Source organism: Monodelphis domestica, chromosome 5 (genome assembly GCF_027887165.1).
Source record: "Monodelphis domestica isolate mMonDom1 chromosome 5, mMonDom1.pri, whole genome shotgun sequence".
Classification (NCBI taxonomy): Eukaryota; Metazoa; Chordata; class Mammalia; order Didelphimorphia; family Didelphidae; genus Monodelphis; species Monodelphis domestica.
Window position 1 is genome coordinate 158,976,016 of NC_077231.1, and position 17,587 is coordinate 158,993,602.

The 17,587-nt window shown below is 35.7% G+C and overlaps 1 protein-coding gene across 12 annotated transcripts in view; it reads left to right on the forward strand.

The window, feature by feature from the left end:
- The window catches only part of CACNA2D1 (calcium voltage-gated channel auxiliary subunit alpha2delta 1), a 648,555-nt gene that overhangs the window by 139,183 nt on the left and 491,785 nt on the right, over positions 1-17,587 (forward strand). The gene's annotated exons all lie outside the window — the stretch shown is intronic.

The window sequence follows — 17,587 nt, forward strand, 5'->3', positions numbered from 1 at the left end:
CAGGAGCTGTTCTGCCTATTATTTTCACAAGTGTTAAGGGACCTGATAGCTCATAAATGTTGTAGTCATTGGTAAGCTGCTTCTTCCCTAGAATGAAGATGAATGTCATAAAAAATCCAAGATATTATTTGCTATAATGCAGTCTAAATAAAACAGATAGACTTCCTTTACCTCATTCCCCTTTCTTTGGTATCTATTTATCCAAAGGGCTGAAGTCCACTAGGAGAGTGACATTTTATAATACTTTTTCTAATGATAATAAATAAAGTTTTTTCTAACAAATTAAGTAAAATTGAATATCAGAATTTCTAAGTAGCATTTTTATATTTAGAAAAAACAATACTCTGTTAATAGAGCACAAAAATAAAGGTCACATAGAATAAAAGTGCTTTTAAAAATCATGTGGGCAACTAAAAGAAAAGAACTTCAAGTTATTTGGGAGTTAGGGATATTATATGGTTAGATAACTTTTCATTTGTTTTTAATAGGAACTCTAATGATATTTTGCTATTTTAATTGAAATGACATTTTCTGGTCAAAATATATACTTAAATCTCAATCTTTTAAATATCATCAAAAATGAAAAGAGCAACAGCAGGCCAAATAAGGAAATTACTTTGAGATTAATAATAATATCAAGATAGTATAAATAAAATACTTTGCTAATACTAACCCTTTACTAAAAGACAATAAACAAACAAACAAACAAACAAAAAAACACTCATAGAGTATGTTGACCCTATTAAGCACATAAATGGAAAGAGTTTGTGCCTGAGACAGAAAAAATTGTACCTGAAAATTATTTGTATTTCTGTCATTTTCAATCATTCAGACAAGAGATTTTTATTTTCTGTCTCCTGTATGATAGAGACTGTGGATTCAAACATATAGAATGAAGTAATCCTTTTTATAGGAAGTTTTATTCTAACAAACAAACAAAAAAAATTAACTCATCTGTACCAGAGAAACTGAAAGTAAAGCAGTAGGGGTATTGAATTCTATTAGAATCTGACTCTGAGCTGATCATTAAAATTTTCAGTGTGAACATTGATGAATTGGAAATTGGTGTCCAAAACACTCTCAAACATATCCCCGAGAATTATACTATGAAGCATAAATAATATGTTTTAAAACCAACTCACTGTAGAATTCACAGAGATCCTTATATAAAGATTGTTGTTGTTCAGTTGTTTTCAGTTGTATATAACTTTTCCTCATCCCATTTGGGGTTTTTCTTGGCAAAGATACTAGAACTTTTTGTCATTTCCTTCTCCAGTTCATTTTGCAAATGAAGAACCTGAGACAAACAGGATCAAGTGCCTTGCCTAAGGTCACAGAGGTAATAAATGTCTTGGGCTAGATTTGAACTCAAGATGACTGATTCCAAGCCTGTCTATCCACTGTGCCACCTAGATGCCTTATATACATATTAGTGAATTCCATTTTTATTTGAGTTCCATAACACTTCTCTAGGCTTAAGAAGATGATGGAGGAAATGTAAATAATGCAAATTAAACTTAAAAGTGTGTTATATACACCACTTTTTTTTTGAGAACTTGTTGTTAAACACTTACCAATATACTTTTGGATGCAAGGATAAAAGTGAGACAATTCTTGCTCTGAAGATATTCATATTGTAGTGAGAGCAGATTTAATTTATTAACAGATAAGCAAATATCATATAGATCTAAAATAAATACCCAGTTATTGTGGGGAGAACAAACCAGCAGAAAGACTCTTCAAGAAAATGGCAATAGAGTTTAGCTGTAAAGGAAACTCATGGTGACATGAGGGAAAGATCAGGAGAAAAAACCTTTGCAGGAAGCAGCTAGGTGACTCAGTGGTCAGAGCATTTGAACTAGAATCAGGAAGATCTGAGTTCAAATGTGACCTCAAATAATTACTACCTAAGTGACACTGAGCAAGTCACTTAACCTCTTTTTGCCTTAGTCCTTTGAAGAATGAAAAGGCCGATCACTGCAGTATCTTTCCAAAGAAAACTCCATGTATAGTATGGTCAACAGGGTCACAAAAGTTGGACACAACTAATCAACAAAAACAATCATTCTTTGCATGATTCAATTAAAAATACATTGATTTAATGCTTATTTTCACTATGAACTCAGAATTAAAATGAGAGAAAATTCTAAGGTCAATGGAAAAATAGGATAGGGAAAAGCAGGGGGCAGCTATGTTTCAATGAGTCATAATCTATATCTGACACCTCCCTCTCCCCCTTCCCTGTTCTTCATAGGGTATTTCTGGTAGATAAAATCTCTAACTTCTAGACTTAGAGCCTTGCTTTGAGCATTGTGGGAAATGAACTGAAAGGTTCTAGTCTCAGAGGAACCGTTTCTGATCCTGAGAAGTGACAACAGAAAAGAGAAGTTTTCTCTTTAATTCCTCCCCCCCTTACAGTTACTCCAGATGAATCTAGCTTTCAACATCTAGCTCCTAATCTAGGCTCCTAATCTAGTTCTCAAAAAATATAGATAACAGTCTTCAGTTCTATAAGCATTCCAGGTAAAAATGTGGGTTTTAGGTATGAGACAGACTTCATTTTACTGGCTACCTTCCCACTCTGACCCACCCCAAAGCCATTGAAAATTCCAAGAATTCATAGGAGCCCATAAACACATAAAGCACTCAAATGATTCATTAACACACCCAGAAGGCAACTGAACTTGAGGTTACTATTAGGATAATTCTTTGACATTTCAGTTATTCCTTCTTTCCCACAAAATGCTATACAGTGTCTCATGATTTATGGTACTAACTTGTGGTTTACATTTACCCCCAGAAGGAAAGATACCTCAAGGGCTTCTAAACCTGCAATGTCTTTCCCATGATACCTGTACTATCTAAATCATTGGCTTTGCTATGCAAGTAGGTGCTGCTCAAGATCTATATGAATGATCCCGTTACTCAAGGAGCACATTGCAATGGGAAATCCTCTCCTGTCTATGAAAGGTCTGATTCTTAAACTTTCAAACTTCACATGTCTATTTCTGCCATGTACTTCTGCAACAGATTAGCCCAGGAAAGTTTTCTGTCAGGAAATCTAGTACTCAGAAGGTATGGGGAACCATAGATAATTCCCACGGGCTCCTACTCCAACAATCATTTTGATTCCTTTCCATCAGTATAAGAACTGCTTATCTCCTTATGCTGGTCTATCTTCAAAAGAGGGTATGTGTGTGTGTGTGTGTGTGTGTGTGTGTGTGTGTGTGTGAGAGAGAGAGAGAGAGAGAGAGAGAGAGAGAGAGAGAGAGAGAGAGATTTATCTGTGATTTTATCAGTGTAGACTACTAGTAAAGGGATACAGATCTGTAATGTTTGGTCTTGGAGACTAGCCTGTGGCATTAAGAGGTTGAGTGAATTGCCAGTGGTTATACAGGTAGTGTGTGTCAAAATGTATCATATCTTCTTGAATTCAAGGTTCTCTCTCTACTATGCCATAATGTCTCAAAGGGGAAAAGGTGATAAAAAAGAAAGTTAGTGGTTTTTCCCCCCCTTCAGGAAATAATTTAGAATGGGGAAAAGAAATGAACCAACTATCTATCTATCATCTATCTATCTATCTATCTATCTATCTATCTATCTATCTATCTATCTATCTATCAACCAATCTATCATTCTATCTATGTATGTGTATGTATAGAATCTCTTCCTTTCAGGACTTCTCAACTCACAGTCACTTTGGTGGGTTGAGTGCCCAGAAGGTATCTGACTCTTCTCTTAGGGTCCCAACCTTTAGGGCTTGTCTAAATAGTTTTTAATACTCCCAATCATGTGTGCCCATCTAGTGCTTCATCTTTCTGAGTTAAAATCCAGCCTTAGCCACTTGTGCCTCTGGGCAAGTCACTTCCACCTGTATGCCTCAGTTTTTCCCCTGTAAAATGAGCAGGAGAAGGAAATGATAAATCACTTCAATATCTTTGCCAAGAAAACCCCAAATGGAGTTAAGAAGAGATTGAAAACTGAAATGACTGAACAATAAAACATAATCCAAAGGACCACAGTAGGTGATATAGTGCTGGGCAAGAGCTATATTGTAATTAGGCTAATAAGGCTTCTAGTGGTTTAAGGAAAGTTGAAAGTCTTTCTTTTGTTTTCTCTCTAGACTTTGCTTAGAAAGAGTTATGGTAGTATTCTAGAGGCTATATTCATGATTGGGATGGAATGACAAAAAAAGAAAAGAATTATATCCGGTTTTGGAAGATGCATTTTTAAAAACAGTATTTTACTTATATATTGCCCTAATCATTGGTAGTGATTTTTAAGAGACATAATTCAATTATAGTAGGCCTTTGATTATGGCAAGTGGGGTTCCTAAGTCCAATTACAATCCATTGATTTCACTTTCCTCAGTCCCACTTAAGTTTCATTCAGCTTTTCACACTAGTCAAGCAATAAATATTTATTAAGCATCTACTCTGTTCCAGGCACTATGCTAATTGCTGGAAATACAAAAAAAGGCAAAAGAAAATTCTTGCCCTCAAGGGATAATGATTTAATGAAAGGGGCAATTAGCAAATGAATGTATGCAAATTTCAAACCAGAAAAATAATGAGTAATTTTAAAAGGGAAAACACTAGAATTAAGGATTAAGAATGCTTTGCTATGGAAGAAGGTATTTTTTTGGAATTAAAAAAATAAAAACAAAAACAAAAAAGCAGGGAAGTCATTAGACAGAAAGGATGAAAGAGAGCATTCTAGTCTTGAGAAACAGTCAGAGAAAATGCCCAGAGCAGATAGATGGAGTATCCTGTTTGTGGAACAGCAACAATGACAATGTCTATTGAAGAATCTATATCCTGGAGAGTCTATAATGTATAAAAAAGATGGAAAGGTATGTGTGTGGGGGAGAAGGGGAGGTGTCAAAGATTATTAAAGGTTTTGAATTACAAATAAAAGATTGTATAGATGACTCAGGAGGCAATAATTTGCCTCTGGATTTTCTTGAGTAGGGTAATGATATGGTCAGAATTGCACTTTAAGAAATTCACTTTGTTACCTGAATGGAAGATGCATTGTAGTGGAGTGAGATTTGAGGCCAGCAGACCAAATAGAAGGGTGTTGATAGAGTCCAGGCAAAAGGTGAAGAGGAACTGTACCAGAGTGCTAGCAGTATCAGATGAGAGAAAGGTTAGAAGGCATGATTTGAAGAAAGACCCAGGAAAAGAGTATGAGAAGGAGCAATATGATATGGAAGAGATGGTGACTGTGATGTCCCAAAAACTTGAGAGAAAATAATATCAAAGAGAAGAGGGTGACCAACAACCTCAAGAGCTGCAAGGGGGATTGAGAAAAGACCAATGGGTTTTGCAATTTGATCATTGATGACTTAAAAGAGAGCAGTTTTGTGGAAGGATGAGGTAATAAGAGGTTAATAAGAGAATGAAAGGAGAAAACAACAATACAAGAGATGTGGTGTAGATGACCTTTTAAAGGAATTTAGCCACAAAGGGCAGAGGGAATACAGAATAAAAGTGGGTAAAGAGAACAAATGAGGCAATTTTTGAAGGTGAAGAAGGAACTAGTGGGGATGTGTTTGAGGATGAGGGAGAAATGGCATATTTATAGATAGTAGAGAGGGAGATGTAGACAGGAAGAGATTGAAAATAATTGATAAAGTGGGATGACAGGAGCCTTTATGTTGGAGAAGATGGGATAGAATAAAATCTCTAAGGCCACAGTGAGACTGTGATGTGGCAGAAGTCATATAAATGATATGAGATGAGGAAGAGCAGAAAAGTGAGAGATTGTGGTTAATGGCTTAATTTTTTTTCCTGTAAAATATGAGGCAGAGTTCTTAGCCTAGAGGTTGGGAATAGAGAACCATGGAAGATCTGAGGATATTCAGATCAATTACCATCACTATCATGAAACTGTTCCTTATTCTTCTCCAGGTAAAAATTACCTCTCCCTCCTGATGCTCTTACAGGCCTTTGCCTGGACCTCTCCCTTGACCTTATGTCACTTTACCTTGAACATATCTGTTTTTGTATTTATTTCTTTCCCCTCTCCCCTACTGGATATTCATTGCCATAGAGATTCTGTGTCATATCCATCTTTCTCAAAATTATATAACAGGGTGTGGCCACTAGAGCTTTGACCACAGATTGCTGATATTCAGTTTTCTTTGATGTGATAGTCCATCTCCATGACTTATAGTCCTTTGACAGACTACCACCTCTGGTGAAACTGCTCCCTTGCTCCCTTCATTCCTTAAGGGTCTCATCAATCATGGCTTTCCCTGCCACATTTCCCAGGTTTTTGCACATAGAATAAATTCAGTGGACTATTTAAAACAGGCAGGGAAAGGCAGAATACAATATATCCTGTGATATAAGTATATATCTGTGTGACTGTATGTCTGTGTGTATATTTAAGATATTGGCACATAGGCTTCCCATGAGCTGGAGATGCTATCTGTAAGACTATTAACATTTGTTTCTAGTGTTTAATTGGAGGATGAAATCATATACAGTTTGGATTTCTATTGTGGCACATTCTGCTGGACAGCTGGGGTTTTGGTTTGTAAATTCCCTTGGTATTTGGTAAATCCAATGGTAAATTGACCATTACCACTCAACTGAATTTGCCCTCCTTTATAAGAATTCCTAGTCACAGTTTTGATCCTTGTATTTCTTAGGTCAGGGCCTAATGCCTTGAAAGTAAATAGGTAACATGGTAATAGTAATACTAACTAGTACTAACATGGTAACATTATCAGAAATGTTTAATGAAATGAACTAGATTGCCAAACTAGCACCCTTACCTTTTCTGGCTTCCTCAGTTGGCTTCTGACTGCTAATATTTTTTTTTCCTTTGGACCTAGGTTCTTCCCAGTAAACACTTATTGAGTTAAACATTTATTAAGTAATTTAACATTTTCCTGAAATACTGTTAAGCACTGAGTGGGAGGCCTACTGAGGAAAGCAGCCATGTTTGCCTGAGATTTCTGGCAAGGCCCCAGTCTCTCACACAAAGGTACTGCTGCTCTCCTCAGTGGATCTCACACTTGAAGATTCAAAGAAAGGAAAAAAAAACAGTTCTTCCTGCAAAAAGCTCTAAATCTAGTGGAGAAAAGAGTTTCCAAATACATGGAAAAACCATCTATTTACATGAGATAAATAGGATAAATTGGAGCTCATCATGGAGAGAAGATGTGAGTATTAAAGAAGTCTGGGAAAGGCTTTTTACAGAAAGTAGAATGTTAACTGAGATTTCAGAAATTTCAGGGAATCAAGGAGGTAGAAATCAGGAAGCAGAACCCTTTGGGCATGAGGACCTTGAAAATTCAGGTTTGGGAATTGCAGTGTTTTTTGTAAGGAGTAGTTAGAAGACCCGTTTCACAGAATCACAGAGTATGATAGAAGAGAATAATGCATAAGAAGTCTGGGAATATGACTCCGTTTTGAAAAATTTCAAAAGCCAGAAGATGTTATATTAGTTTTTAGAGAGGTATAGTGAACAACTGGAGTTCGGTGGATAAGGAGGTAGCTTGGTCAGATCTGTGGAACTTTGCTTATGGAAGAGATGACAAGTCACTCTACTTTCCTGCATGCTATTTTTGAAAACATCATCTGCTTAGGATTTTTTTAAAAGCATTTCATTATGAGGTATATTAGGAAATCTCAGAACATTAAAAAAATTAGGGGTACTTAAATTATAATTTTACAAAGACTTGGTAAATCCTGATCCTGTATGCAAGTAGAAATAAAAAATAACTTTAATTTTTTCTTAGTCCCATATGATGACTTATAGAACTGTGCCTTCTAGATTTTTTTTTTCATTTTCAGCTAGATATTTCTTCACTTTACTCATGTCTGAATTTAGGTTATGTCAATAACATATGGAGATTCACCTTAACAAGATATTTTATCCCTTTCAGACTAACCTTCCTCAACCCCTATCTGCGAGTGAATGTTGTTGAAAGGTGGCAGGCACCTTCTTCTCTGCAGCACCCAATAAATCTTCCCATTGGCTCCCCACCTTTGGAAAGCTTAAAGCTGCTCTTGTCACTCTGGTGCTTCTTGACTTTAGACCTATTGTCAATAATGCACTGTTCCTTAAGCCTTTTGAGTTCTATACACACACACAAACACACAATCACATAATCTGATAATCTGTCATATTTAAGGACAGTGGAATTGGCCAAAGAAGGCTCTATTCCAGGAGTATGCATAACAGACACTGCCTTCTGGCAGATCACCTCAGGCTTTGTGAGTCTCCTTCTGGCAATACAGGAAGGTGAAAAATGGAAGAATCCAGGTCTTCCTTTCAGAATATGCCCAAATATTTGGTCTGTGGTTGGCCCACTCTGCTTAATGAATAATAAAGAAAAAAAACTTTGGACTGGGTACTGATCCAGAACTGAATGTGTGTATACAAGGCATGGCCACTTAGTAATTCCTCTTTGTGACCTCAGGATTCCCTCCTAGAATTCATTGGTAGTTCCTTTTTTTTTTCTTTTAGGGCTATGGAAATGGATGATTTTTTTTTCCTTAGCTTTGACCAATCTTTTTTTTTTTCTTGTGGTTGATTTGCACAAGTCTTTTTAAATGCATAAAAATGTAGAGGATTGCAAAGAAAAAACAAAACTAAAGAAAATGAAGATGGATTTCTTTTTTTTTCCTTTCTGAGTTAACAAAAGCTCTGAAATCTGTCACTACAGGTTCCTTTTGAATTTAAGAATAGGAACCAGGCTTCCTCTGTTCTGGAAGGGATGAGACCCAGGAACATTAATCTCAGCCTCCCCAATTCATTCCTGTACCAGCTATTCCCATGCTATTCCTAGCATGAATCTCACCCCCCCCCTTGTTTTTGGTTTAAAAAGTAGCCCCAGAATTTCGCACCAAATTCCTGTTCCCAGGATTCCCCCAACTCCCAGAAGATCTGAGAGAACAGACAAAGCCTGGGGCCAGCATCCAATCCACACATTTATATGTCTCAGCTGCTTGTTCCACTTAGCTTTCAGTTTTCAAGTTGGAGTCATGACTCATGTCCTAATCTTGGGAAAATCTGCTCTGGGATCTCTGTCTCTGCCTATCTATCAATCAATCTTTGTATCTATTTGTCACAGGAGATGAGTTCAGATCTGTGCTCAGATACTTAATAGCTGGGTAATCCTGGGTGAGTCGCTTAATCTTGTTTGCCTCAGTTTCCTCTACAGTAAAATGAGCTGGAGACGGAAATAGCAAGCCACTTGGGGTCACGAAAAGTCAGACATGACTGAAACAACTGAACAACTATAGCTACATAGATGCATGCATATATATTAGAGAGATAGAGAGATGGCAAAGAGTAAATGATAATTACTTTGATTAATAAAAGTAGGATCATGGTACCTGATTAGGTAATTCATTCTGGGCAGGTATTCAAGAATGACTATTTTACTTATTTTCCTCCCTCAGAAATAGTTGAAAGGAAATATACTGGAAGGATTTTTGTAATTGTTTCCAGTGCTCAAAATGAATGCTAAGAAATCATATTAAATTGTTGTTTAGTCATTCAGTCACCTCTAATTCTTTATGACCCCAGAGCTATAACATACCATTGCTATTCATGGGCTTGTGGGGCTTAAAATTAATGTTTAATAACTAATCATTATATTTTAAAAGTTTTATTAATAATTAAAGTAAAAGAACTACCTGAACCCAGCCCAGTCTCAAGAAAAAGAGAGCGAGGGAGGAGTTACAGCCAATTTATAACCAATCACACAAATGCAAAGACACAGGAAAAGGGAAAAGGATTCTGGGTAATATAGAAAAGAATTTGGGGTAATGCCATTTTTAGGGGTTCAAGAATTTCCAACTCTACAGGCTTTTCTTGGTAAAGATACTATGATAGTTTGTTAATTCTTTCTCCAGTGGATTAAGGCAAACTGAGATTAACCAACTTGCTCAGGGTCACACAGTTATTAAGTGTCTGAGGCCAGATTTGAGGTTAGGCCTTCCTGACTCTAGGTCCTACACTCTGTCCACTGATTCACCTAGCTGCCTCCTTATATGAGAAAAACCTAGAGACAATTATCATATTACATAATTATGAATGTCATTCTATAATATATTATTGGCACTAGAAATACTTTTTGAAAAATTATTTGCATATGTCTGCCTCAGAGAAAGAACTGATAAATAGAAAGAAACAAAATATAGTTTTATATATACATATATATTTTCATCAAATGATGCCTTCTAAATGTGAAGAGATTTTTTACAATTTTTAATGTAACAAAAACATAAAAAATTAAAATGAGAAAATTATAAATTTTATGCATGTAGATATACATTTTCCTCAACCATTAACTATGACTAGTCCTGTTTCTTGACCTGGCATTGGGCCAATATCCCCGTTTAGTCTATTCACCATCATGCCTCTCAGATGGCTCAGGGGCCTTTGGAAGTCACTATTGGAGCATTGTGTAGATGGGATTCTTCCTAAATCTGTTGTTTGAAGGAGACAACTGGCCTCTCGCCAAACCTTTTCAGCAGATGCCTCATCTCAGGTGCTTGCAAGCCCAGGTCTGCATCATTGCACTTTTAGAATGTAGGTTAATTCTCTGAGTCACTGTGGTCCTTCCTTTGACCCAATTTCAAATGACCAGAGTAGACCGAGTTAAGATGCTCTGAGGAGCTGCCCCTGCCTCCATGGCTTTGGCTTCTGCTGCTACTGCACTCTCTGGGGAGTCCCCAGACTCCCATCTTGCAGGGATTACACAGATTAGCTCCAGTGGGCATGGCTGGAGGGGCCCCAGCACCTGGGCAGTAGAGTTAGAAAACTCATCCTGTAGGCACAGAATATGCTGTTTCCATCTTTGGCACACGGGTTTAAGGCAGAGATGGTGCATTTCTTTATTCTAGACTTTTATAAAAATAACCGTGGTCTTAACTATTATGCATGTCAGTGAAATAAAGAATATTTCTGAGTTTGCTATCTATTACATGACAGAAGAACTAGATGAAGATGCATCAATGCAAGACGTGCAGAAAATCATTATTAGGACTCTTGTATTCAGGTTATTAGTTTGTGTTGATGAGATAATTTGTATATCAGAAGGGAGTGGAGCACTCCAGGGAAATTTTTGCTGGGGCTTCATGTCATGACATATGATACATCAGAATTTATTGCACCAAGCAATGTTTTAGTGATTCATTCCTCAAATGTTAATATAACAATGTCCATTATTTGAGCTTATGTTTCTATTGCTTCTTTTCCCCCTGTTTTCATCAGACTACTCTCTTTTCAGCATAATCAAACAGCCAAAATGATATTATATCAAAAATTAATGGGGTCAGATGATGAGAAAAAGCCCTGAGTTCACACTTTCTGTAATAACGACAAGTCTGAAATTATGTATTGAGGACATCAGTATCCTTGGGTTAAATTAACTGGTGAATTGGAAATTAAACTGTCACTCCCAAGTGATGAGGATGACTATCATGAAAGTATTGACTTTACTAGAATGTCAAAAACTTTACCAGAAAAGAAACAATACTTATTAAATGAAAAAGTGTCAATTTTTTATACTGAAAAGAAGGTGTGTGATGTCACAATCATCAATGGACATATACTTCCTTACATTTTAAGGGATGATAATTTGCTGGGAATAATTAATACCTTGGGTCACCAAATTAAATTTCTACAGCTTTTTGGCTTAACACAAAAGGATGAAAATATTTCATTGTGATCTATATAATCTACCTTTTCAGTAACTTTTTATAGGAAGATTGCAATTTTTATTTTCTACTGGGGTATGAAATTAGGTATTACTCTACTATCCTGTTAATTAGCTATATGTAATGTAAGGGGAACAAGAGAGGTTAAGGTATCAGTTATCTCTTTTAGCTAAAGCTTTTTAATATATTCCTCTATGTGTCTATATCCATGAAAGCAACTCACTTACTTTCTCTGAGGCTCTATTTTTATCATCCTCAAAAAAAAAAAAAGAAAATGTGATATGAAATTCCTCCAACTCTAAATGTATGACCAAAGAATGAGAGGAAAGAAAGGAGAGGTATGGAGGGATGGAGATAAGTATATGCCAGACATTATATTAAGAGCTTTAGACATTATCTCATATGATCTTCACATCAACTTTGAGATAAGTGCTATTATTATCCCACCTTTACAATTAAAGAAATAGAAGCATGTGAATGACTTAACTATTATCAACAAGGCAAAGATCCAGGACAACTCCAAGACACTCATGACAATAAAAAAGCATATCCACCATCACAGAAGGAATAGATGGAGTTTGAATGCAAATTGAAACATATACCATTCTTTTATTTTCTCCTTGAATTTTTTTTAGTGTAAACAATATGTCTTTTTCAACATGATGAATTTGTAAATATGTGTTATACGATAATATATATATATATATAATCTGGAAGAGAATAATAAATTATTATGTTATAGAGACATAGACATAGAGAGATATCAAAGGACAGGCAGGATCACATGTTAGTACGTGAGGCCACATTTGAACTCAGGTCTTAACTCTAGATCTCACACTACACTGAACCACCATGTTTATTGCTCAACTCAACTTAATTCCCTTCTTTTTTTGATCTTCTAACTAATTTTTCATGTAGACCCTTACATTTTGTACTTATTTAAGAATTATTATGAATACTTAAACTATTCCATGGCTTTAAAGTATATGCTAAAAGTTTACATATTAATATAGTAATCAATTCCACCCCGAACATTTGTCAATCAAATCATTTCAAGAAGCAAATTAAGTGATACTTTTTGTGTGGTGATATATAAAGCAGGGTAAATGTTAGCTCTAAAATTACAGAAATATCTAAGATACTATTTCCTTACTTCTTTAAAAGTCATAATATTGAAGAAAAGAAAGAATAGAGCTTATATAAAATAAAAATGCAGATGTACAATACAATTTCTGTGGCTTTAATGAAATTCTATGAATTTGGCAAAGTGAATCTCTTCATCCTCCTGAGTATACATAATATGCATATTCAGGAATAGAAATTCATATCCCATTTGGAAACTGGAAAGTTCTTCTGGGAAACCTCTGACCTTTCTGGCTCCCATGGTGTCATTTCCAAGTTTTGTCAAACTTTTTTTTCCCCAATGTTAAAAGCTCCTGATTCTTTTAGCCAAAATAAAATGATAATGACAAGGTAAGCCTGAAATCATTCAGCAACCCTTCAGCTCTGTAGCATCAGAACTAGAAATAGTTCCACTCATGGGTACCTTGGTCACCTCTATACATTTTCCTATATGCTTAGTTCTCTAACTCTGTCCACTATATATGTGCCCTCTATCTCCACTAATGCTGATTGCATTTGTGAAAGAATGTGCCCAGGTTATTGGGAAGATGTTTTGTTTGTATTGTCCTTACTACAATGGTTTGTTACATGTTATTGCTTTGAATCATTTATGTCCTCTGGCTTAAAGGAAAACATTGGCAAAGGACTGTGGGCCATATTTTCAGGGGTATAGACCCTCAAAGTTCTTTGAACAGGGGGAAACTATTGTCTGAAGGTCTGATACTATAAGTTGGATGGTGTCCACAGGCACTGCACAGTGGGAGATTGCTAAAGGTTGCATACTGTTCTTGGATGATTCACTTATGAAAACATTTTAAAGCTACTAAATCCTTATAAAGCACTTCAAAAGATTAACCTTATTCAGAAAATTGCATTTTTTTTTCATTTTGATTAGAGGGAGGGAAATCATAGGTTTATTTAGGAAAGAGTATTGGTTAAAAAAGAAAAAAAAGTCATAAATAATTTTGCATGGCGTTTTTTAATGTAAGAAGGTATTTTATTATATTGCAGTTTTAGACCTAGAAAGGACCAGCAAGTCCAATTTATAGGTGAGAAACTGAAGCCTAGAAACAAAGGTTTAGTGATCTGTCTATCCAAGGTAAGACAGATATAAATAGCAAAGCCAGGATTCAGACATAGAACCTGTGACTCCACATTCAGCTCTATTGCATTTTCAATATGTATTACTGGAAAAAGTGGTCACACTGATGAAATCATGAGTTCTTTAGATATTGAAAAAAAATGGTTGTTTCAATTTGGGACTTAGTTCAGAGGAAAACAGATTTAAAGTTTCAAGCAACCTCAGAAGCTATCTAGTCTGACTTGATTTTGCAAATGAGGAAATTGAAGCCTAGAGAGATTAAAATGACTTGCCTTAAGTTACTCAGCTAGTAAGATGGTTGTCAAGGAATGGAAAGGTCTTTCTTCTTTCAAGAAACAATGAAAAGGGAAATAAGAATTGTATGGTAACATAGGAACAACCTAGATCATTTTACCTGCCATTTTGGTTAGGAGACAAGAATGGGAAGGAAAGATAGAATATGGTAGCAAAATGTCAGAAAATGATTATTAAAAACTGTGTCGATGTAAAAAAAAAAGAAATAGTCATACTATTATAAAATGCCCTTTAAAACATTACAAATAAGACTCTATATATGTCATTCTTCATGGTATTTAGAAGTAAAGAAATTATGAATTGGTCTGTTAGCAAGCATTTATTAAGCTCTTAATATGTGCCTGACACCATGCTAGTTTCTAGGAATACAAACATCATTGAGAGAAGAAACCTCTATAAAGAGGTGCATCATGATAAATTATTTTTGCCAATGCTACAGCCATAACAACTGAAGACCTGGGAAACAAAATCCTTGCCTTCAAAGGCTTGTTACATAATTTCACATCAGAAACTATTATAATTCTTCAGTGAAAATGACATTAGAAAAGGGGCATTAAGCATCATTTTGTTACTGTACCCCAAGGAAGGAAGGGGATGGAGGGAAAAAGAATAAACTTGTATTTAGTGCCTAGAATATGTCAGGAACAGCATGTGGTCAGTGATTTTATAAATGATACCTCATTCAATCCGAGGACCTGAAAACCATTAGATTTTTCCATATTATTTGTAGTTGATACTTTCCATATTTGTTGTTGAGAGCAGAGACTGTCTTTCATATTTTTATCCATGGGCTTTGCCTATATGAAGCATTTGATAAGTGCATCATTGATTCATTTACTCAACTACAAGGAATAAAATATTGCCTAAGTTCAAGGAGCTTATATTCCACTGGGAGAGCCTAGTACCTACATAAATATATACAGAATAAATAGAAAGAAATTAAAAAACTCAAATAGTTAAATGCAAGGTAGTTTTGGAGAAAGGGTCCTAGGAATTGGGACACCTGGGAGAGACTTCTTAGAAAAGGTGGTGCTTCACAGAAGCCCTCTTTTACTTAAAGGAAGATAGAACTTCTGTGAGGCCGAGGTGAAGAGGGAGCGCATTACAGACCTAGAAATAGAGAAATGGAAAGTTATAAAATAGAGAGAGGCCATTTTTCCTGGAGTGCAGAGAGTGGGAGGGGAAGGAATATAAATTAAGGCTATAAGGATAGGTCAGGACCAGGAAAGGATATGTGGGATTTAAAAGTACAATACAGGAATTTTATTTTCATCCAATAAGAAACAGGCAGCCACTGAAGTTTATTATGTGTTTCTGCACATTTATATGCATGTATGTGTGAAATGTCTTTATTGTATCAAAACCTAAGTAATATCTGTTTGGCTGCTGAGACAGGTAGAAGGGAATGAGGAGATGCTTTTAAGTTTGGAGAATAAGAAAGCAGCAGTTGCAATTTGGGCGAAGGTCAATATAAAAGTATTTTGCCATCAAACATAACTGAGGGGAAAATATTTGATTCTAGTGCTTCATAGTGGAATTAATACATGGATACATCTGCAGTCTCATCTACACATCCCCCAAAGGTATTGAGAGTTTATCTACTTTCTATAACAGACAAGAGTGACATTACACAAAGAGTTGAGAAGGTTTACTATCCAGAAAATACCCAACGAACTATAGTATTTTCATGGTATTATTTTATATTAATATTCATTTTTAAGAAAAAAAACATTGTTGCCAAGGATCACTGTCCTCTCACAACCCAAGTAAGAGTTACAGTCAAAGAAGGAGAGGAGAGAAAACCCACTGGCCAACTATCTCATGTTGCAAAAGTTGAATAAAATTCAAGTGAGATTGATTTTTGGGTATCTAAAGCAGCTGAGGTAACCATAAATCTTTCCCTCAACATTAGCTGTGATACTTTGCAGTGGTAGTCGGGAGTAAGTGTATCTGCCATTGTCCTCAGATGCTATCAGAGGGTAGGGCCATCTTTCATCTAGTGCATTTAAACAGTATATATGCGTGCACACAGCTTTCCACAATGGTTCCTTCTGTCTATTTCACAGTAAATGAAAGTAGTTGGCATTTCATATTTCATTCTGTACCGTCAAGTCCTCAATCTTGAAATCATTCTCATTAAATAAACATTAGAGGCACATGTTGGCCATATTTCCTGAATAGTAATGGGAAAGGATGAAGGGAGCCTGAGAATTATCAGACATGTAACAAGAAATTACTTGGGTAGAGCCTTCTTGGCAGTATTCTTTTAAGGTGACAATTGTGTTTCTTGTCATCTTATAGATGGCAGAATAGCTTACTTGGATTATCTAGTCTGCCCTGAAGCTGCAAAACTCCCCTGTGAGATAATTGTTCATAAAAATAATGGAAAACACAATGCAACATAGAGAATACGAACTTGTAGTTTTCTAAGTCAATATGTGGCCTGCAGTGATCCTTTTCAATTTGAATTTTTTTAAACCATTACCTTCCATCTTAGAATCAATACTGTGATTTGGTTCCAAGAGAGAAGACCAGTAAGGGATACACAATAGAGGTTAAGTGACTTGACCAGGGTCACATGGCTAGGAAGTATCTGAAGCAGATTTGGACCCAGGACTTCTATCTCTAGGCCTGACTCTCAATCCACTGAGCCACTTAGCTGCCCCCTTCAATTTGCATTTGGCACCACTGATCTAAATGACCATCTCATTCTTTTTGTAATAGAGATATTAGAGAACAGTTAGCATCTGATTTATCTAGTCAGACTAAAATGAATGAAAAACTTTTGGGGAAGACTGAGATTAAGGTATTTAAATGGTTCTCATTTTTTTAACCTTCAGAGGATCTGTGATACAATTCAATAACATGTAAATAGGTGTGGATAAAAATTAAAATCTATTGAATCTATTGAATCTGAGTGTGACAGATTTGATGAATCTAAAATTAGCTAGCCTACATTTACAAGATTTAGATTGAAATTTAAAATTAGTATGTCATCAACCCCATAATATGAATGAGTTGAATAATTTTAATAGTAACAAATGAACAATTAATGGCAACTATTGGAGGAAATAAAAATATAAACACAAATCAAACTGATGGTGTCATATAATTCACATTAATATCACTAGTCCTTTTATATAAACATCTACTTGTAATCTAAAATTCTAGTCAAGATCAGAGTGGAAGGATGGGTAGCAGAAAAATGGAATTCTGCCAGAAAACAGTGTTGGACCTGTTCCTGAATGTGTGCCTAGATTCATTTTCTACAAGACGGTAAAAGTACCACCAGGCATTGGCTCAGAAAGGAAACCTAGCCATGCATGTGCAAGCCATCTGTTGGAGGCATGAGGGATTTCCTTCATCTAACAGGCTGAGAATC